Here is a 23,017-nt window from a genome sequence, read left to right on the forward strand (position 1 = left end):
GAATACTTCCCCACAGGACAAGATGAATTAGTTGGAAGTATGAATCACTGGCCTTTGGACCACATGAAGTGCCAGTGGAGGAGCTGGGATAGAGGAATTAAGGAAAGCCTCAGCTGTCTGTTCTTCTGACAGTCTCACCAAATACTTAGATGTGAGAGGTTTTTTCTTTATTTTTAACTTAAGAAGAATGAGAACAACATAATTATACTTTCATCTGCTCTCTAATCTGAGGAACACACAATAGCCACAACTGGCCAATTTCCAGTAAAACCTCCCTCCTAAGGTCTTAGGATCCAAACAGTCTGTTCCCTGGGTAAAGACTGCTCCGGGGAAGAATTCTTCCCCTTCCTTCTACTGGCTATCCTTTTTCTAATACAATGAACAGCATCTAAGCCAGGTTTCTGCCCCATATTTTGAGGCCCTGGATGAACCAAGCCTGGATAGCTGAGAAACAAACTCAGGTCCTAAGGCAGTCATGTCCACCTTGCTGGCTTTCACATCTCTATACTTAATCCTGGAGGAAACAGAAGAACACCTGTTTGAGCCAGAATTCTTGTCAGGAGGACTTCTGGATAGGAGGTAGGTGTGGGGCTTACAAATACGGCCACTGGGGGAAGGGAGGGGCCTCTTGTCTGCCTCAGCCTCGGGTTCAAATGCAAGGCTCATAAAAGTCATAACCACCTCAGAAATGGGCATTGGAGACAGAACTATTAGAAGAGAGTTTCTGATGTAAATTCTCCCCTGGAGATTTTTTTGTCACTGAAAATAGCCAAGTATCTGAATGCTTGTAGACTGAGTTTGTCTTTACCTCACAATAGGAAAAGAAAGAGTCATTTTTGTAAAGTTCTCTTTCTATAAGACATAGATTAGTCCTCACACATCATTATTCCTGAGGACGTCGGTTATGCAAGGTGACAGCTCGTGTTCTCGGAGCACAGATTTGATTTGGCTCTCTCAGTGATTTAAAAAACTTGCTTTGGAGAATGTAAGTAGAGAATGAGAAGAGACATACAGATATCAAAATCCATAATTTGGAAACCTAAAAGGCCACTTAAAATGCTCTTGCATGAAATTTGAAAGGAAACCATCACAAGGCAATAGAACTTTATTAAGTATCAGACCTTCTGCTTCCTCTCTCTCAGGCTCACGAGTGTGTGTGTCTGCGCACACACCCACCCACCCACCCACACACAATGGAATAGATTTTATTCACTCTCATTTTCCAGATGAAGAAACTAAAGCCAGACAGGTAATGCCAAAGACATAGCTAATAACTGGCAGAGATAAGATTCCAACCTAGCTGTGTGCACATCTGTGTCATCCCTACTTGCAGATACCTCCTTGATGAGCCTATTTCTTTCCCTTGCATCAAACTGTTCCCTGGCTCCCATGCCTAAACCAGGAGGAAGCAGAGTGGAGAGGTGAAGAGAGAAGGCTCAGGATGCCTGAGTTCAATGCCCAGCTGCTCCACTTTCCAGCTGTGCAATCTTGAGCAGTTTACTTAATCTCTCCAGCCTTCAGTTTCCTTATCTGTAAATGGGGATGATGATAATGCTGTAGCTTCATAAGCCATTCAAAGCATTAAAGAACATAAGACAGGTAAAACATGAGAAGAGTACCTGATGCTGTAGGCAAGGTACAAACTTTTGCTGGAGTAAGCCGCTGTGATTTTGGAGTTGTCTATTTCTGCAGTTTGCCTAGCCTGTCATGACCAATACAGTTCTATAAATGTCAGTTAAATTAATTTCGATTAAGTCATTATATACAAAAGTTACGTGGCGAGAACTATTGCTGAAGGGGACTGTGGTTTTTGCTTCTCCTGCATCCCTGAAGTCAACCAACTCTCTGTGTGCCAAAGATCAGATTTCTTCTGATGAATAACGCTACTTATCAAAAATTCATTATTTTATCATCAATGTATCAGCACACCACAGAGCACATAATCAGCTCAAGAAATAATTTTTTTCTTATTTTACTCAGGGATTTTTAGCAACTCATGCTAATTGATACAACTTAAAAAAAATAGCCTGTGGTACACACAGATCTTCTATTTTAAACCTTCTAAAAAATACCATGCCTCTAGATGAAAGACAATAGAGATATCTGAAACTAAATAAATAATAAATTCCCAAGAAGTCCGTTTTCAATAAATGATGATAAGCGAAAAAGTGAGAAAAGCTGTTTTGGGATTCCCATCTGAACTGACAGCCTCATTTTAATTTTCATGAATGTGCCTCACTTACAAATTCTAACATCCTGAACCAGAAGAGAGGCTGCCATTCTTGACTCTGGGTTTCTATTGTTTCCGGCTTGAATTCAGGGAGTTGAAAGCATGACACTTCCTTCAGCACACAGTTTTGGCTGTCGTAGATTTATTCCCCTCAACTCTTTGAAGGAGGGGAAAGCCCGAATGAGAAATTCATTGGATGCTAGTCAGGATGAAAAGAGGGACCCATTGCTCTGCCTGCCAAAGGTGACGTGACATGAGTCTACCATCATGGCTTGTTACAAACCATAGTAAGTCTCTGCAAAGATATGAAACAATGAACTTTAAAAAATACCTATCAGTTGTCCATCCATCCATATCACATAAATACATAATTAACTTCCTAAATATGGATATTTTTGTCATTTAAAAATGTCTATTAATTACTTGATATTCTACCCATTCTAGGCTGTTTATGTAAATATTGAGTTGCGAGCCTTCTTAAGAATGCACAGAATTTACTTGGTCACCTACAACAATAATTGACTAAATACACAGATACAGTATTTTCAAAATAGGTAGTATAGACTCAGTAATCTTTAATGAACTTTTGCATCATTCTAACCTAAAGCGTCAAGACTTAATTAGAATTTGAAATTCACGGATCATTGACCACAGCACCATAATTGGCTTGGGCATATGCACTCCTGCAGATCACCAGTGAGCCAACTCCTTGAAACAACCACTCCAAATGCTATGTTAAGGTATGTTGACTCATCCACTTGGAATATTTCTCACAAAGAATTAACCATTTTAGCATCTTTAAAGAGGAATTTTAACTTATCCCCAGTTGATGTGGGAAAGCTTCTCTTTACAAATGAATGTCAACTAATTAAAGTAGAAGGAATGATAGAAATTTTAAAAATCACCATTTCGCAGTCTAACACCCCACCCGTGAAAGCTTTGATTCAGACAAGGAACATCAATGGGGGCCAACACTGTTGAATAAAATGTTTTGGGGTGGAAAAGCTAGTTCCAAGGTGTCACATGTCATCCCATAGGTTGCTTGCTAATTGCAAAGAAAAAAGAGAAATCTTTACAATGGAAGGATCTGGCCATCTTATTTTAGCATCACTAATAGTAGAACCCTCTCAATAATGTTCTGAGATGCAATGTACAGTAGTAAGCAACATCTGTGAGATCTTCTTGTTAACAATGTCTAACCTAGTTCTAATCAAGGCTTTAAACATAACTTGCAGGAAATAGAAGAACAACATAAGTAACTCCAACAGGAAACAATCAGACTAATCCAGGATGGATTGTAGTCCAACACAATGGTCTAGTCACTTCAAAAAGTCAATGTAGTGAACTTTGAAAAGCAAGGGACTATTGTAGATTAAAGGATACTAAAGAAACACAACAACAACAAGCAACGTGTGACCTTTGGATTCTTGTTTGATACAAACAGCTATAAGACATTTTGTGTACAACTGGGGAAATTTAAATTTAGATTGGCTATTAGATTACTTTAGCCATTATTGCTTATTTTTACTGCATATTTTCTTAGATTATAATGATCTTGTAAGTATGCAGGTAAAAGGTTTTATACATAGGAGATATTTGCTGAATTATCTCTTTGAGATAAATGTAACTTACTCAAATTGTAACACACACACAAAGATATAAAGCAAATATAGCAAAATGTCAATAATTGTATCTAAACAGTGGGTACACATGGTTCATTAAATAATATTTTCAATACGTGTATATATATATTATGTATATTTGTGTGTATATATATGTGATATAAAAGTTGGGGGGAAGAATTCTTGCCTCCATTTTCACATATTATATTTCTTGCTTTGTCAGTAGTTTTTGTGTGTGTATCAGGAGGGTATCTCTCTAGAAGTGTACATATTTAATACAGCATGCCACATAACCCTTGTTTACTTACTACTTGTGTTTATTTGGATTTTATTGAACCAGAACTTATTTCTACTATTTGGTGCTTCCAGAGATATATCCCTTTTTGCATTACTGAAAGATTCAATACATTCCTTCTAGCTGGATATATTTATTGGGCATCTACTAGATGACAGGCACAATGCTAGTCCCCAGGAAGTCATGGTAAGCAAATGCAAATATGGGCCCAGATGTCATAAATCCTATAGTCTAGTAGAGAAGAAAGAATTTAATCAAATGATTACATGGTCAAACTAACAAACTGTAATAAGTGTCATGAAAACAAAGCTCAGGGAACTAGGAGACTAAAACAGAAGGGTGTGGTTCAGTGTGGGAACTCAGTACTGAGAGGTGAAGAGTGAGTAGGCATTTAACCACGGGAAGGAAGTGAGGAGGGAGAGATCTCCAAGGTGGAAGGAAGCACGGCAAGTTTCAGGAACAGAAAGACCAGTGTGGTTGCAACAAAGAACAGAGGCTATGGGGCTGCTGATTTGGCTGAGGGGTAAAGAAAGGCCTTATCATTCAACACCGTTAGGCCATCCAGAGGATGCTGATCTTTATCCAAAGAGCGTTGTTTTAAGAGTGAAAGTGATATGACCCGATTGGCATTTAAAAAGATTTCTCAGCCTATAATATGGTGAATAGATTGGAGGGGATCCACAGCAGAAACTGGGAGAGCAGTTTGGAGGTGATTGTGCAAATCTAAGGAAGAAACAGCGGTGGCTTGAATCAGGGTGGTGGCAGTAGAGATGGAGAGAAGCAAATGGTTCAAAAAATACCTAGGAAGTAAAGTGGACAGGCTCCGTGATTGATCAGACAAGAGTAGAGGATCAAAGAGACATCAGGGATTGCTCATGGGACTCTGCTTTGAGCTATTGAGTAGAAAGCACTGAGGGAAAAATGGGTTCACTTAGAGTGATTCCAAGTTGGGTTTTAGATAGGCTGCCTTAAGGATATCTTCAAGCGATCAATGTCAGCACAAACTCCAATGGCTCATTATCTCGTTTTAGACATTTAAAATATGGTTATAGAACAAAGTGATTTGTTTTGTAATGAAACGATTTTACATTTCCAAATGGAGTTTCTACCTTGAGGAGCCATGCATTATGCCACAATCCCATCATTGCTCAAAACATATCTGGGGTTCCTCCTCGAACATTTTCTCTCAGAACCAGTTTGCAGCCTCTCTACTGTCAGCCCTGGACTCAAAGGCACTTTCCAGATACTCCTCAAGTTCCTCTGTGTATCTCAGCAGCAGGGCTGGCTCCAGGCATTGCACTATCTTTTTATTTTGCTGTGTTTTAAGACTCTGAGCTGTTGGAGTTTGCTCACTCCTGGATTAGGGTGGTGTATATAGTGGGCCCTTGATAGATATTCACTAATTATGTGTAGAAAATTAATCTCATTACTTCGCCATCACATCATAATTTTATCTAATGTGGTCCACTATGATCATCCACCTTGTTTCCTAAAGTAGTCACTGAACAATTTGTTATTCCTAAAATAACAAAATCAACTCACAAAGGACCAGAAGAAGAAGAGGAAGAGAAAGAGAAGGGAGGGGAAGGAAGGAAGGTAGAAAGGAAGAAAGGGAGGTGGAGAGGGAGAGGGAAGGAGAGAGGGAGGGAGGGAGGGAGGGAGAGGAGAGAGAGGAGGAGGAAAAGGAGAAGGATGCATGGATGATAAGCGTCCTAGGCTCTGAAAGTAATTCTTTCAGGTAAATTCCATAAGAGCCACTGGGATAATGGCAGAGCCTCTCAAAGTAAGAATTTTGAAAAGGAGAACACCTAAACCTTGATATGTTAAAGAAAATTCATCTATATATGTACGCATACGTACACACACATCACAAAATGTTAAAAATGATAAATAAGAACCAAATTAAATAGTCCAGCCCGTATGACACAACAATGAGAATTCACCAGAAAACCGAGACTTGCTATTTCCAAAATTTATTGTGTATCAGACACACTTAGGGTATTTGTTAAAACGTGATTCTTGAAGTCTATTGAGTCAGAAACTCTGCATACATCCTAATGCTTGTATAGCTGAATGAAATACAGATGGAAATTTCTGGAAGCCTGCATTCTCTGAGCTCTGGTCCTGGCTCTGTCTCTCAATATCTTGTGACCTTGGGAATGCCACCTAACTCCTTTGGCTTCAGGATCTTTTGTAAAGAATGAAAGCTGATTTCTAAAGTACTTTCTAAGATTCTTCGTGTATGTCAAATTCTGCTGCTTTTGCTCTCTGAGCAGCCTAGCATACCGAACATTATTCTTAATCCATGTGCATAGATTCTAAACCCCACAACTGCCTTTCGATTGGCTGACAATCTGGGCTCCAGCCACACATTCATTCTCATGAATAAGATAACCATTACATGATGGGCCTGGTCCAGTTGGCAGTCCACACTTTGTTTCCCAACCTCCAAACTTGATGATTCCACAAATGAAGGATTGTGTAGAGCTGGGATCATGTACTTCAGGGGGGCCTCTAAGGGTAGTAAGGGACTAGATTAGCAGAGAGGAGGAAGGGAACTCCAGGCAAGGAGAACAGCAAGAGCAAAAGCTGGATATAGGCACAGGCAAGGAGTGCCCAGGGGTCACTCTACCACGATCAGAGAATTTGTGTCAAAAAGTGGTTGGATCCAAGAGCACTATTGTAGAATTCAGGTCACAGTTTAATTTTCCTTCCACCCCAACATCAGAGCTGGAGAGGAAGAGAAGGGTCAATAAAGAGTTCTGCAAGTGTGTCGCTGTTAAAGTCACACGCTAGAGTAAGGTTCTCTCATCAAATATGACAGTGATGGTTAAGTTCACATTTTGCATATGGCACTTAAAAAGCATCTTATACACTGGCAAACCTGAACATCTGTAAATGAAGAAATGTAACTAAACAGGGAAGAGACTGCGTGAGCTTCCAGAGACCACACTCTTTCAGAAGTGGGTAGAGGATTAGACTGTGCAGGCAGGAGACATTTGGTTGGGACAGGGCTTTGCTGCCAACTCAGCCTCTGCCATGTCATGAGTCACAGAACTGGCAGGCTCTGAGTACACATGCAGTCTTAAGACCCTCTATGCTTGCCAGTTCCACTGAGTATATGATACCCAACCAATGCTCACTTCTTGGGGGAGGATTATTTTGAGTGGAATTTTTCCTTTTGGGGGGAAAATGACATACGAAACTTCCTTTATAGCAGGTGGATAAAATGTTCCCAAAATTCAAAAGAGGAAAAGAGTCTACTTCACCCATGGCTAGGATTTTCCTTTATCCAAGATAATTTAGATTGAAGGGGAGTTTGTTGAGTGCCAAGACTCCCAGGACAGGCTGCTGGCAGCAAGTTCTTTGAGAAAAGCAGCAGATGGCCTCTGGGGAGCACAAAGAGTCAGCCAAGATTTCCCTGGAGAATCACTGGATCAATGTCCTGGTTACTTTGGGCACACAACCCCCATGCCCTAACCAAGGCCAACCTTCCTTCAGAGCTTTAAAGCCTAGAGTATGTGTAAGCTGTACACCACAGAAGTCAATGGTCCTACCCATACAGGAGTAACCAATTCTTCTCCCCAAAGCCAGCCTGGCTAGTGTGTGGCTTCTCAATGGCTCACTTTTCCCATATTAAGCCTTGAGTCAAGTGCTAATACTGTTCCAGATGACCTTATGGGAAGTTTAGAGGGCTCGGGACTTATTCACCTGCCCTAGTCATGTTCAGTTGGCTAATTGGTTTATGCACAATATTTGGTAACTTGAACTGAAGTATCGTGAGTTTGATTAAATTGGATAACCTTTTCTGGTAGCAGCTTTGTAGTTCTAGAGGGAGTTCACAAAAATTAGAAAGAGAATTTTGTTTTTACAAGCCAAAAGCAGGCTGGACTTGGGCTAAATCCTATTTTAACTTTGAGTCAACTCACATTCACTGGATACTCAGTCCTGTAGGGCACTCACCGTTCTATATGAAACAAAAGCAAACACAGAACATCATAAAAATGAAGCATGGTCATAGCTCTCTTGTGAAAAGTCATCAATAAACAGATATTGATGAGTACTGAGGCTGCCCAACACCATCCTTCAAGATATAGAGGGAGGGGAAAGATATGTTCTCAAGGATGCTTTAATCTAGCAGGGAAAATAGTACTCACACATGAAATACTGTACTAGGCAACAACACAAGGCACAGTTGGATAGGTTGGTTCTAATGCCTTGGAATAGACAAGGTGCTGTTGTGGAGAGTATCTACTATGGTACATGTGCTTCGTTTCGGGATTTTGAGATTTGGTGAAGTTGGCGACCTCTGCAAAGAAAGCCTCCCACATCTGACCTGCCAAGGAATTTAAATACCTATTGGAGAGGTCCGAGGCCATAGAGGGAATCATTTGTCCATCTCTCAAGATGGGAACTGTTACTCATCTTAGCTGAGCATTTTGGACTCAGTGCAATACTAACATGTTCCAATCTGCACTGTCAGATCATTCATTTTGGAAAACTTCAGATGTACTGTTCTTTGTATGATAGATATGAATACACTTTGTATTTTAAGTTTTTATTTTCTTTATTGCTCTTTTACTTTTAAAAACATCTCTATACAAAGAGATCACAAACAGGGACAGAAAGTAAAGCAGGGCAAGGACCTAATGTCCCCAGCACAGGCCTTGCATGTGGCTGGCTCTCTGCATTGGTTATACTGCTCTCTCTGCCTCCATTGCCCCGGGACTCTGGATCATCATTACCTCTGGATGTCCAAACCTTCATTCAAAGCCTCCATCAGATGCCACTTCTAGGAAGCCATTCCAAATCTCCATCCTGAGCAAGTATGATCTCCCCCTAGAACACTCACTGATGCTCTCGTTGCATTTAGAACTTTCTCCCATATATAAGCATTTACATATATTGACTCCTACAATATATATACCACTCATATCTTAAACATCTTAATATTCCAGGCTTCTCCAAAATCGATTACAGTGTTTTATAAGTAGTCTACACTCAGTAAATACTTACTGGACATATTTACTGGATGAATAAACTAACTAATTAATCAATGCAGATAGATGCTCCCAAAGAATCTAACATGCACATGCAATTGGGAGACAAAAATGGGTATAAAATCACGTGAACAATTTTTTTTTTTTTTAAGATTTTTATTATTTCCTTTTTCTCCCCAAAGCCCCCCGGTACATAGTTGTATATTCTTCGTTGTGGGTTCTTCTAGTTGTGGTATGTGGGACGCTGCCTCAGCGTGGTCTGATGAGCAGTGCCATGTCCGCGCCCAGGATTCGAACCAACGAAACACTGGGCCGCCTGCAGCGGAGTGTGCGAACTTAACCACTCGGCCACGGGGCCAACCCCAATCACGTGAACAATTTAGGAGGACATACACCCTAGATAAAAATGGTCAGTACTTCAGATGTTCACTCAGTTCGTTTGGCTTAGATTACCTCTGCCAGCATGGAGATTTGGCTAAAGTCAAACAAAGAATCAGTGTACAAGCAGAGGGACTCTATTTAGACAATCCGTCTCAAGACTCTGCTTCTTTAATCAGCACCTCTTCCTTTCTTTCCCCTGGCATTGGGGGAATAATTGGGATATGCCCTATTAAAATGTAAAAATGTATTGGGACTTAGTTGTGGACAAGGATCTCATCCTTCTGTGACTTGAAACCCAGTCTTATTGATAAATTTTAAAATGAGAAAAAAGGAAAGTGAACCATCAATAAAGCGGTGCCTCCTCACCCAAATATTAAAAATAAATCAAAGAAGATATTGATAAGATGAGAGAGAAAAGACATAAAGGAATATAATCCACAGGTAGACTAAAATGAATATTGGTAAAATAGCATTAGCACTAACTGGAATGACTTTTTTCCTACTGTCCAAAGTTAGGGTAAATATAGCATCTACCATTTCGTGAGTACCTACTTCATGCCAGGCAAGTGGAAAGCACTTTTTATATATTATCTCATTTACTAGTCACAACCCTTCAAAGCCGATATTATTGTTCCTATTTCACAGGTGAGGAATTCAGGGTCACAGAAGCTAAAAACTTGCCTAAGCTAACACAACAAGCATGGATCCTAGCCACAGTAACTCACTACCTTCTTCAGTAAAGGCAAATCAGAGGATTCTGCATTTCTTCAACATTCACAGGCTTAGACACACTCATATCCCAGCTATGTCTCACTCCAACCCTCTTCTTAATTAGGCCCAACTTCAAAGGACTGACTTGTGGGGCTGCAGCTGAGAAGTAGAAAAATGCCCAAGAGCTGCTGTAGATAATACATAAAGTGAATAACCCACATCAAGGTATCCCATTGTTGACTAAAGTGTTTATTATGTCCCTTCTTCCAATTATCTCTCCTACTACACCAAAGCTGCTTTTATGCTGCTTGAAAAGAAAATGCAATCAAGGCACGCATTCACCATCTATATATTAAGATCCTCCTGCTCCTCAAGAATGCTTTGGAAAAGATGACCAAGTCTTTCTTCTTCCTCTCTCCACCTCCCCCAAATTGCCCCTCTCTGTGTCCCATGCCACAGGAAAGGGCCCACAGTATATTTGGCCTGGGTAACCCTGGGAGCCAGGAGACTTGGTTTGTCTAGAAGAAATCCAGTTGAGTTTGTCACCTAAAAAGGGATGAATCTGGAGAAGCTTCAGCTGAGCATTCAAAGTTCCCGTTCTTTCATCTGCCGTAACTGAGTCTTGATCTCTCACTCATTGCTCCAGCTGTCTTGAAAATAGCCTGTAAATATATTCCAAATCCAGTTGTTGGGCGAAATCCCTGACTAAGCACACAACAGGCTGGTGGGAACAGCAGCCCCGTCATACCCCGGATGCTGAGTGCTACCTGCTGACGCAAGGGGAGGAGGTTTCTTCACAGGCAGGGGCCATCGCTTCAGCTTCTGTGAGCTCCCGTCTCCACCACCTAGAGGTGCCTGAAGAGGGCACTGGGGCAGTTGGAACAGATGTAAGCCTGGTCACCATGGTGTTTTAAGTCCTTGCATTTTGAACCACACTGCTTTGCAATAATCTGCTTTGCGCAACAATACTCGAGAGCATGTTTTCTTGTTTTTCTAGGCATAGTATCATGGCAGCTTCTTATGTGGCCAAAATAAAGTTCTAAATATGATATTTCAACAGCAAAGTCAGTAAAGTAGAGCAAGAGATGTTCCATCTCTGAGTGCTCAACTTTGCATCTCCATGTAAGAGGCAAGAGTTAGCAGGACTTCCGGAGCCAAGGATTAATAGAATGAATCATTTCAGTTTCCCTCAAGGTTTGACCCAGTGTGTGATTTGTGCCTGCTAAGCTGGTATAATGATGAACAATCCCTTTTATTAATGTAGCTAAAAATGGAACCTGTGGTGAGACCTTACGTAACTTGAAATGGCACATGGCAACTGAGGGCCACTTCTCCCCTGAGCTCTTGAAACCTAAATTAAGTTGGCATCTAATGAAAAGTGTAAACTTGGGAGCACTTATCCTACTATCTGCACTGCACCTTTATCTGAGTTAGATCTTTCAGCTTTAATAGCACAAGAAAAATGCAAACACACAAGTTGAAGCCAGGTTATATTAGAGAAACGTTTTTCAACTTAGTACCAAGTGCTAAATGTTATCATTACTATTACCAGAAATAATGATAACAATTAATTTGTAAGATTTCTGTCACTCTGAAGACCCACATTATGTATTTTAAATAATGTTACTTATAGAAAAATTTTAAACGAGTGTTATATTGTGGGATATTATTGTTTTATGTTGCCTCAGACCAGAAAGTTATAAAAAGCAAAGTAAGGAGAAATTATTTGTATATCACAAAAAGTTATAGGCTTATATATAAGCCTGGGTGAAAATATATATACATATATACACACATGAATCTCATTTCAGTTACACCTTTGCTCATTTAGAAGCTAAGATGTTTTTGGTTTTGAAATCTCTAGAGGTGTTATTTCACTTGTCTATATTTCCATGACATTTTAGAAAAGATATTTTTTAAAGCCTAAATCTAGTCAAACAGTTTATTTTGAATTACTTGGTTCTTGGTTATGATGTAGTTGCTTGATTGAATCTGTCTGATGATTTTTCAAAATAACCACTTGCTAAATTAAAATGGTAAATTTTACAAACAAATTTGTACGTTTAGGCCAAAGGTTGTATATCCGGTCTATAGACATGTTTTGCTTCTTCAGCACAGTGGGTTTTTAAAACTTTTTAAGTTAATTAGTTGCTAACTTTTAAAAATAAAATCAAAGAATTTTCACTTTAAAAATTCTAATTTCTTGACTTCTTTGAAAAAAAATTCATCATCTGATAACTCTGGACCTACATTCCCACAACAGACAAGAGTTGAGTATCTGCTTTAGGTGGAACACGGATCTTCAATTTATCATAGACCCTGCCAGCCTATTCACTAACAGATATCTCCTGCCTGGGCCCTGCAGGCTGTTCAGTTTGTAGGCCTTAGTGTAGACACAGCTTGAATGTCTTCCCAGAGCCAGGGATCCTGCAATAAGAGGGTCTGGCACACCTAGGAGGCAGGCATGTGCTCTCTGTGAAGACAACCAGCCCTCATCCAGGTTCTTGTTCTTTCTCTCTCTCTCTCCCTTTCTCATTATTGGAACTAAACCTAGACTTGATCAGCATCTTCACAGGTCACGTGAGTTGACAAAATATGAGAAAGCCTTTGGGATGAGAAAACGTATTCACTCCACAATCATTTATTGAATTTTCACTTTATGCCCAGGCACTGATCTGGAGATACATCAATGCACCAAACAAACCAAAATTTTGCCCTTATGGGGCTGGTACTCTAGCATCATCCATGCTTTACTATGGTGAGTTTGCCATCCCCTAACCCTTCAAGATAGTCTCTAGATCACCTCTTTCAGATCACTACAATCTCATCACATCATTGAAGGTCAAAATTATATCTGCAGGATGGTAAATAGATTTCATCTCCTTTTGCAGCTCTAAAAATTGACAGGGGCTTCTTGGAACTAGTGTTTAGAATAATTCTCAGTCTATATCTGGCCTTACTGGGAGAGAGTGCCATGATGGCACTGGCCCGGGAGGGAATGTGGAAGTTGGTTGGCTGTGAATTTGTTGACCTTCATTCCCAATGTCCCTGTTTAAAGATGAAAGCAGTGAGGTTCATCAGGGTTAAGTGACTTCCTCAAGGTCACACAGTTTAGGGACAAATGAGAACAAACCCAAGTTCCCTACCCAGTCCCAGTTTTCCCCAAGACCCCTGTGTTTCTCTTGTCACTGAACCCAGCCCAAAGAATGATTTCACCACCCACCCAGCTCTATTAGCGACCCAGAGAAAGCTGCAGCCCCATGAATACTGGGGTTCTGAGCCACTTCATACCTTGACTGTTTGAAATGACTTCTTTGACGCCCTCCTTTGAAAAAAAAAATTGAGGCTAAAATTCTTAAAGAGTTAGTCAATTCTTTAAACCATGTCGAGTATATAGTTAACAACAATAAAATTTAAATTTAAAAAATCAATAGCAGAATGAGCACTACTGAAAAGCAAATCATTCTTTCTACAATAGATATGAAGGGTTTATTATGAATCAAGCATTGATTTAAGTAAAAAAAAGTAGAAAAGGTCACTAATCTCTTCTAACAGAAAGAATAATAAGACAAATAATAAAGTGAAAAATAAAATGTTAGCTAGTGACCTGAATCAAAGAAAATAAAACTGAATGGTCATCTCTAAGGAGGTTTTATTAAACTGAGACCTGAATGACGTGAATGTCTGGGGAAGGAACATTCCAGACAGAAAGGATAGCTGGTTCCAAGCATAACAATGAGAATAAGCTTAGGGTGGTCAACGAGTAGAATGGTTAGTAGACTGGGCAGAGGATGAGTAAGGTAGAGAGATGCTCAAGATGATAGTTGCACGCTCAGCAAGGGATATACCCTGTGGTTCTTATAAGGAATTTGAATTTTATTCTAAGTATGATGGGAAGTCCTGAGCAGGTTCCAAACAAGGGAGTGAATTGAAATAATTTATAGCTTTTAAAGCTTGCTCTGGCTGCTAGATTGCAAACGATGGAGGAAAGGTGGGGAATAGAAATTGGGAGACCACTTAAGAGGCCTGGAGGAAGACCATGGTCTCCAGCTTGGATGCAGCAGGACTACCTGGAGAACTCTGGGGGAAAAAAGCAAAACTAAACAAGGATCAGTTCCTGCCCCAGAGACTGCAATTGAATTGTTCTGGAGAGAGACTAAACAAATTTTAAAAGCTTGCCAGGGAACCCTAGTGTCCATCCAGGGTTGAGAATCACTAGGACAATGTAACAGTAGTGGAAATGGAAAGAAAGGGACAGACTTGGGTTATGTTTTAAGGGTATATTCAACAGAACTTGATGATGAGTTAGATGTAGAGAGGAAGGGAAAGATCGAATACAAGAAACACTTCTAGGCTTTACATCTGAAAAACTGGGTTAATGCTGGTTCCATTCCATGAAATGCTAAATCTAAGAGAACATAAAGCTTGAGCGGGGTGGAAAGCAAGAGTTCTGTTTCAATATGTTAAATTCGAGATGTCCAAGTGAAGATGTCTGATAGTCAGTTGGCTATTCAACTCTGGAGATCAGAAGAGAGGTCATAGGGCCAGCCCCGTGGCCAAGTGGTTAAGTTTGCATGCTCTGCTTCCGCAGCCCAGGGTTTCGCCGGTTCGGATCCTGGGCGTGGACATGGCACTGCTCAGCAGGCCACGTTGACGTGGCGTCCCACATACCACAACTAGAAGGACCCACAACTAAAATATACAACTATGTACTTGGGGAATTTGGGGAGAAAAAGTAGGAAAAAAAAAAGAAGATTGGCAACAGTTGTTAGCTCAGGTGCCAATCTTTAAAAAAGAAAAAGAAAAAGAGGTCAGAAATGGATGTGTGTGTGTGTGTGTGTGTTTGACACAAAGGTGGTATCTCAAGCATTGGGGACCAGATGAGATCCTTGAGATACTCCAAAATTGAGAGTACTGCCAAGGAAAAGCAGCCAGATAGGGAGTAGGAAAATCAGCATGCACAGTGTCTCCAAGAGAAAAACAATGTTTCAAGAAGGAAGACGTGGTCACTTTGGCTGAGGCATCAAGCAAGACGAAGACAAAGAAATGGCAGCCAGCTTGCACAATATTAAGATTATTGGGGATATTGACAAGAGCAATTTGCGGAGAGCAGTAAGGAAGGGAGTTAATGAGGGAGAAAGAGCAGAGTGTTAGCTGAGATAATCACCACAGAGAAGGTTTGTCGGGAAGGAGAATAGAGACATGCAATAGTAACATTGGAGCAGGAACTCACGTCGTCCATCTACTGAAGCAGGAAAGAAGACCAAAGGAAATGAGTAGGTATGGATGCCAGTAGATAAGTTACCTGTTGCTTGATTCAATTTCCTGAAGAAAGTAAGTGGTGAAGTTACAAGTTGATGGAGAGGCAGAGTCGAGGGTAAGGTAGTCTGCTGAGAGAGAGGAGAGCATGAAATAGTTGTTTTGGAGAAGAGTACAGCAAATACACCAGGGAAGTGTCATAGGAGCGCTGATTGAGTGCCCACTGGAGGTCTGTGGTATGGAATTTTAAATAAGAACTGTCAGCACAAATGTTTTCTTTTTCTCTGACAATGTTCAGTTGTTTAGGTTGAGGAGGAAAGTATGTTGGTAATTGAATTTAGTGAGGGCTTGAGTTTGCCAACTAAATACAATAAGCAGAAAATGGGGCAAGGACAAATGTTTGCCAGGAATCAAAATAGACTAAAGTGGGTAAGGAGGAGAGTGAGAACATTGCTGGGGTGTGGAGGGATGACGGACAATGACAAAACAATGGCATCAAGGATTGAACATCTCGATTGGTAACATGGGAGGCAGAGCCAAGCATTTTTCAAAAATATATCATAAAACTGCATTGCCTTGTGAAAAAAAAGTGGTAAACTGAAAGGGCCCACTGAGCGCTGGTCAGAATAAAACATTATTACCCACATCTAGACGAATGGAGGACACATTTCAGCACAGCAAGAGATGTCCTAAAGTGACGCAGAAAGAAAACAAGAGCTTCTTCACATAAGAATAAGAATAAGAAACAAAAACAAGGAGTCATCATTCAGTTTCTCATCACTGTCCTTGGATTTAAGAGGACAATGGTGTGAGATTTTCAAAATGACTTCCATCAATGTATTTAAAAAATATGCAAACTGACTAAAGCAATCCTAGGGCAACAGTAAAAGCTATCAGGGGTTCCACTCACCATGCTGCTGCGAAGTCATGCAGAATTCCCTACCCAACCCAAAACAGAAAAATCAAGTAGTAAAATATTTATTTAAAAACCATAGCAACAAACTGATATCATGTGCCCCCTGATGTCAAGCAGTAAGAAGTGGCCAATATCACCAACATGGGACTCTGACAAAAAATGCTTTACTTGAACCAAATGATAATAAAACAATCAAACTAATCCAAATTGGGGATATTCTGCAAACTAACTGTCCTGGACTCTTCAAGAACCGTCGGTGCCATCAAAGTCCCTGGTTGCCCCTCCCCACCCCACAAAACAAGTCTGAGGGAAAGAGACTAAAGAGATATGAAAAGAAAAGCAACACATAACCCATGATAGGATGCTGGGCAAAAACATATTTATAAAGGATACTCTTGGAAAATCTGTATTTGGTATGTATGCTGGATAGTAAACTTTCTGAAGGCGACCGTTGTATTGAAGTTATGTAGGAGAATGTTCTTATGCTTACAAGATACGTGACTGAAGGGTTTATGGGTAGAGTTCTAGATAATGATGTCTACAGCTAATCCTCAAATAGTTCAGGAAAAAAAAGAGGGAGAAAGCAAATCTGGCAACACGTTCACAACTGATGAAACTAGGTGAGTCTTAGATGTTAATTTTACTACTGATCTAGGGGCCGGCCTGGTGGCACAGCGGTTAAGTGCACACGTTCCACTTCGGCGGCCTGGGTTCGCCAGTTCAGATCCGGGTGCGGAAATAGCACCGCTTGGCAAGCCATGCTGTGGTAGGCGTCCTACATATAAAGTAGAGGAAGATGGGCATGGGTGTTAGCTCAGGGCCAGTCTTCCTCAGCAAAAAGAGGCAGATTGGCGGCAGATGTTAGCTCAGGGCTAATCTTCCTCAAAAAAAAACAACTTTTCTCCTCAAAATTGGGGAAAATAATAAAAGACATAGCCATCCTGAAAAACAAGGTGAGTACTCCATATATCACAGGTGGGACAACAAAACACAAAACATAGTAACAACCAAGGAGGAAGCAGAAAACCTACTGGACTCTGAGGCCAGAAGCTGTCCGGGAGATTAACTTCTGAGGGATAAAGGGGAGCGAACCTGCTGACCAGAAAGACAGAACAGAGCCAGGAGAGTAGTAAAATTAACATCTAAGACTCACCTAGTTTCATCAGTTGTGAGCATGTTGCCAGATTTGCTTTCTCCCTCTTTCTTTTCCTGAACCATTTGAGGATTAGCTGTAGACATCATTATCTGGAACTTCACCCGTGAATCCTTCAGTCACGTGTCTTGTAAGCATAAGAACATGCTCTTACATAACTTCAATACAATGGTCGCCTTCAGAAAGTTTACTATCCAGCATACATACCAAATACAGATTTTCCAATAGTCTCCATTAGAAATATGTTTTTGGCCCAGCATCCTATCATGGGTTATGTGTTGCTTTTCTTTTCATATCTCTTTAGTCTCTTTCCCTCAGACTTGTTTTGTGAGGTGGGGAGGGACAACCAGGGACTTTGATGGCACCGACAGTTCTTGAAGAGTCCAGGACAGTTCATTTGCAGAATGTCCGGCTATGGGAGAGCTCTCCCTGCAACGAACACTTTCTTCAAAGTAGCAACATGCCCAGGTCTGGGGACCTCTATTGCATGGCTGTCAGAGTGGGCAGGAGGAGGAGATAGGACCTGGGCCACACTTCCCACTGGCTTGGAAATTAGATCTGGGATATCTAGGCCGGGTGAAATTCTCAAAATCAGATGTACTTCCAGACTGGAGTGATGGTGGTTTGGGGGGATGTGGCTGTAAAGTGGCCAGATGTGGTAGGGGACGAACAGTGAACAGCGAATAAAAAAGATAGAAGGAGGAGGAGGAGAAGAGAAGAGAGAGAAGAAGAGGAGGAGGAGAAGAGAAGGGCTGGAGTGACTCACTCATTTAAAGGCGTATCGGCAGAATGCTGAACGTCAGAGTCTAGTTTAGCATCTGAACCATCCAGAGGACAAGAGTTTCAGATTCAACCGCTCTTTACTGAGCAATTGCTTTGTGCAAAGTGACCTAGAGAAGCTTTCACGGGTTATTCCCTCCAATCCTCACAGCAGCTCCGAGGTAGGTGGAGTCCCCCTTCTATAGATAGGAACCAGAGGCTCAGAGAGGTCAAATGACTTGCTCAAGGTTATATAGATAGTAAATGGGAAAGTGGGGAATTTTTTAAGCCAAGTTTTTATTATTATCATTATAAACGTAATACATGGTCATTCAATTCACAAAATGGGGTAAAGAAAGGGCGAAAGTTTGATAGAAGTGGCCGGGGAGGAAGTGGAACTTGGTGGGACCGGGGAGAATGAACAGAATTTACATGAGAAGAGAAGAGAGGGGCTGTGCATTCCAAATGGGGCACAGTAAGAGGCAAAAACAGAGAAGAGAAGGCACAAAATGTGTTCAGAGGACTTGGCCTAGGCCCGTCCGGCTGCAACAGAGGGTTTGCCTACAATACACAGGAGCAGACAAATGACTCCCAGTGCCAAGCAGCGAAAGAGTTCTGCTTTGTAGAAACACTGCAGTTAGTGGCTGCAGCACAATCCTGAGGAAATGAATGGGAGTTTTCTCCCCACTGTCAGGGGCATTCTCTTGGATGATTAACTGACAGTTCTCCAGCCAAGCTCCAGTTCCTCCTGGAGGCCGTGACCCTTGGTGTGCACCTGCCACCGCAGACTGAGCAAGAGGATGTATTGTCTTCCTCTTTTTCTTCTGAGCTCTGCAGCTGCTGGCTGGCTTTAAGGAAATCTTTACCTAGAATGTAAACCTGCACTTCTCTGGTTCTCAGGGTCAAAGCCTCACATTTCTGGCAGATTCAGGGAAGTGGTACTTCGGAGGCTGATTTGAAAAAGCCCGTTACTCACATGGCACGGAGGGCTGTTCCCTCCTTCTTGCCTTTTTTCACTTAGTGGCCTTCTGATTGCCTTCCTCAATGCTGCACGGTGCTTTGTAACCACTGGAGCAGCAGCCTGGAATCCTGAGGAGGCGGACAGGGTCCCTCACTTTCAGGAGCAGAGAGCCGTCACCCTAAAGGGAAAGCAACTGAGCTGTTGGTGCATAATGCATGATTTGTCCCTCCATCCCAACACTTCCAGAAAGACAAGGCCAGTGTGGTAACTGCCTTGTGTAAAAGATTTTTGTGGCTTTCAAAGAATTAAAGTTTTGTTTTCCAGTCAAAGAAATATTAAAAGTTAAGTTTCTTGGGGCTTGTTAGCAAGATTTGTGATGGCCTCAAATTGGGGCTGAAGGACTTTCCATGAAGAATTCCAGAAGCCAGAGACCTTTGGGAATTAACAATAAGAGCAACCATCCATGAGCTCTTACCACGTGCCAGGCAATGTCCTAAGTGTTGCACACAAATCATCTCAGTTAATTTTATTTAATCCTAACAACAACTCTTTTCATTAATTCATCAAGTATTTATTTGTTGAGTGCCTGTGATGTCCCAGACACACTGTTCTTGTGGATGGAGACACAAAGTAGGAATAATGAATAAGTAAATCATATAGTGAGTTAGGAGGTGATAAAAGCTGTGGAAATAATTGATTAGGAGACAGGAATTCCAGAATCCTGGCATGGGGCAAGGATGGGGTATCAAGATCTCATTGAGAAGACACACTTTAATAAACACAAGAGCAAGAGGGTGAGCTGTACCATATCTCGGGGGAAGAATGATCTAGGCAGAGACAACCAACACTGACTTGGGTTAGCATAAGCAGGGAATAAAAGTAACTCATTGGAAGAATATTAGAGAGTTTTCTAAGGAAGAGTGGAAATTGCGTATTATTTTTGTAGTGGGCAGAATAATGGTCCCCAGGTTTGTCTGCATCTTAATCCCGGGGAGCTGTGAATATGTTAGGCTACTCAGTAAGGGGGAATTAAAATTGCAGATGGCATTAAGGTTGCTGATCAGCTGACCTTAAAATAGGGAGAATATCTTGGATTATCCAGGTGGGCTCAATGTAATCATTAAGAGCCCTTACAATTACAAGAGGGACGCAGAAGAGAGAAAACTAGAGAGATGGCAGTGTGAGAAGGACTTGCCTCAATGTTGCTGGACTTGACAATGGAGGAAGGGGCCATGAGCCAATGAGTGTGGTGGCCTCCAGAAATGGGAAAAGGCCAGGAAATTCTCCCCTAGAACCTCCAGAAAGGAATGCAGCTTTGATTTCAGCCCTAGGAGACTTCTAACCTGCAGAATTGTAAGGTAATAAATTTGTATTGTTTTGTGGTAATTCCTACAGCAGCTATAGGAAACTAACACAAGCACATCTACAGAAAATGTCCCCAAGATTCATCAACTTCAGGCTTCGGGAAGGATAGGCACCTGGGCGTAAGTTGATCTCTTTTGATCACCCAGGATGAATCAGCTTCAACCCTTTTCCTTGCTTGGGTCACTGCTCTCTACAATCAGCTGGTACCTGGTCTGTTTGAAGAACATCATCACTGTGGCTGGAGCTGAGTGAGAAAGAGGAAAGTGGAAGAAGATGGGGTCAGAGTGGTGTTGGGGACCAGGGCTTGCCGGGTCTCCTAGGCAATTGAGACACACAGGTACTCTATTGGGGAAATATGAAAAACCCCAATATATAGAGGAGGAAACTGAGAGATTAAATAACTTTCCCAAGTTTAAACAAGTGAGGTTTGACTCTGATCCTCTTTGCCTTTAAAGCCCTTGCTGTCGTCAGTTCAGCCAAACTCCTCAGAATAATGGGAGGATGATAAGTGGCTCCTAGTGATGCCATTGCAACATCTATGTGTCATCAAATCCCCATGATGGTATGTTAAGGCAGCCCCATTTGCTGATGCCACAGTGTTAGTCAAGAGCATCACAACTCCTATAAAAACAATGAAAGCAGTGGTCCTTATTTCAGCATTTTAAGTAGAGCCGGGCCACACCATGGCACAAAACCTTCACTCGCTTTCGTTCTCCTCCTCATTCCCTTTCTTTTTTCCCTCACTCTCTGCCTTTCTTCCATTCCTGGAGGACCAAAGGGATCCTTCCTTCTGACTTTCCAGCTGTAAATTTTGTTAAACTAAATAAGGAACTTCTGTTAGTTAGACTTGCTTATGATCTTCTTGCTTTTTAACCACACTGAACCTGAATCTCTATGCTTTTCGCATCCTTTGAGATTCAAGTTGAGCTACTCTCTGTGTGTATGTAGGTAGCCGGCCATCTGTTATTTCTGCCTGGCAGCGTTCCTTCCCTCTTCTCCTGCTAAGAGTGTCCTAATTTTTCTGTGGGAAATCACGCCACCCCCAATGTATCCAGTCTTGGTAGCTCTGTCAATCAAGGTGCCACATCCTTTCCTTGCACTAGACTCAAGCTTAGTGAATCAACCTTCCTGGGAATTTGAATCTAGAGAGCAATGCACCAAGTATGAAAAATGGCTGAAGCTGCTTCACTCTGCAGGATCTAAAGAGACCAACGCGTTTCAGGGTGAATGTCTTTTCTGAAGCCATGAATTGTTGGGGAGTTTTCTGTAGATATAGTAATCTCCACTTTTCACTTTTTCTTGGATTTAGTAAGCTCTCCATAATCTTCCAACAAATTAGTTTTAATTTTTCCCGCTTATGTTAACACAAGTCAGTGCTGGTTCCTTGGAATTCAAACAAACAAACAAACAAACAAACAACTGATAAAATCTTGCCCTTTGACTAACTAGCTTAATTTACTTAGGCTTTAATATTTTGTACTTCAAAGGCTTTTAGCTCTCTGCGTTACTAAGTATGACTCTACCCTCCATTAAGATGTAGATTTTGCTACTTTACATAGAGTATATTTTTCTCTACATGCGTGTTTTCTTAAACCCTCAGATTGGAATAAAACAATTCATCTTATAATTTATTCAATAACCAGCATCTTTCCTTTATTTAGCCTTTTTTTTTCTTCTTCTTAGGAGTAAATGTATAAAGAGATGGTCCAAAGTTTCAAGCTAGGATCCCTTTCCTATTTGCTTTAAACTTTATAGAAAACTCCCCGAAGATTCTTCTACCTATTTTTGTGGTGTCTACATACAAGTAAAATTCTGGAGTGAAGGTGCTATATGCCCAGAAGTTCCCTTGAACATGCAAAATGGTACTTGGAGAGAGTACTTTGTTATATGTTAATTCTTTAGTTGTAATACTTTCAGATGGATTACTTTATCATAATAATGATGTAACATAGTCAAAAGTTTTAAGTTCTGGTCAATGGCATGTAAGCAGATGTGCTATACATGAGTCCCATTTTCTCCTCCTTCCTGCAGAATGAATTGTAGATGTGATGGCTGGAGTTCAAGCAGCCATCTTGTGCCATAAGATGAAAACTACACACTGAGGATGGTGGAGCATCAAGAGAGAAGGAGCCTGAGTCTGTGAGGACTTCTTAAAGCTGCTCTGCCAGCCCTGGGCATTCAAATTTTTTATATATGTAAAAGAAAAATAAATTCCTATTTTGGTTAAACCCTTGTTACTTGGATTTTCTGTCAGTTGCAAATACCATATTCCTAAACCCTAGTTGATATAGGTAGTAGGTATATTCCAAATGGAGTACTTGCTTCCCACCCTCACTCCTTGCCATGCAGTAGGCACACTTCCCTT

The 23,017-nt window shown here is 41.1% G+C and overlaps 1 long non-coding RNA gene across 1 annotated transcript; it reads left to right on the top strand.

The window, feature by feature from the left end:
• Positions 1-304: 304 nt before the first annotated feature.
• Positions 305-22,880, top strand: LOC103554979 (uncharacterized). The gene is made up of 3 exons (XR_545862.2): positions 305-579; positions 2,838-2,970; positions 22,684-22,880. It is a non-coding gene; the product is annotated as an uncharacterized lncRNA (long non-coding RNA).
• The last annotated feature ends 137 nt before the right edge of the window (positions 22,881-23,017 follow it).

The sequence above is a fragment of the Equus przewalskii genome, chromosome 7, assembly GCF_037783145.1.
Source record: "Equus przewalskii isolate Varuska chromosome 7, EquPr2, whole genome shotgun sequence".
Lineage (NCBI taxonomy): Eukaryota > Metazoa > Chordata > Mammalia > Perissodactyla > Equidae > Equus > Equus przewalskii.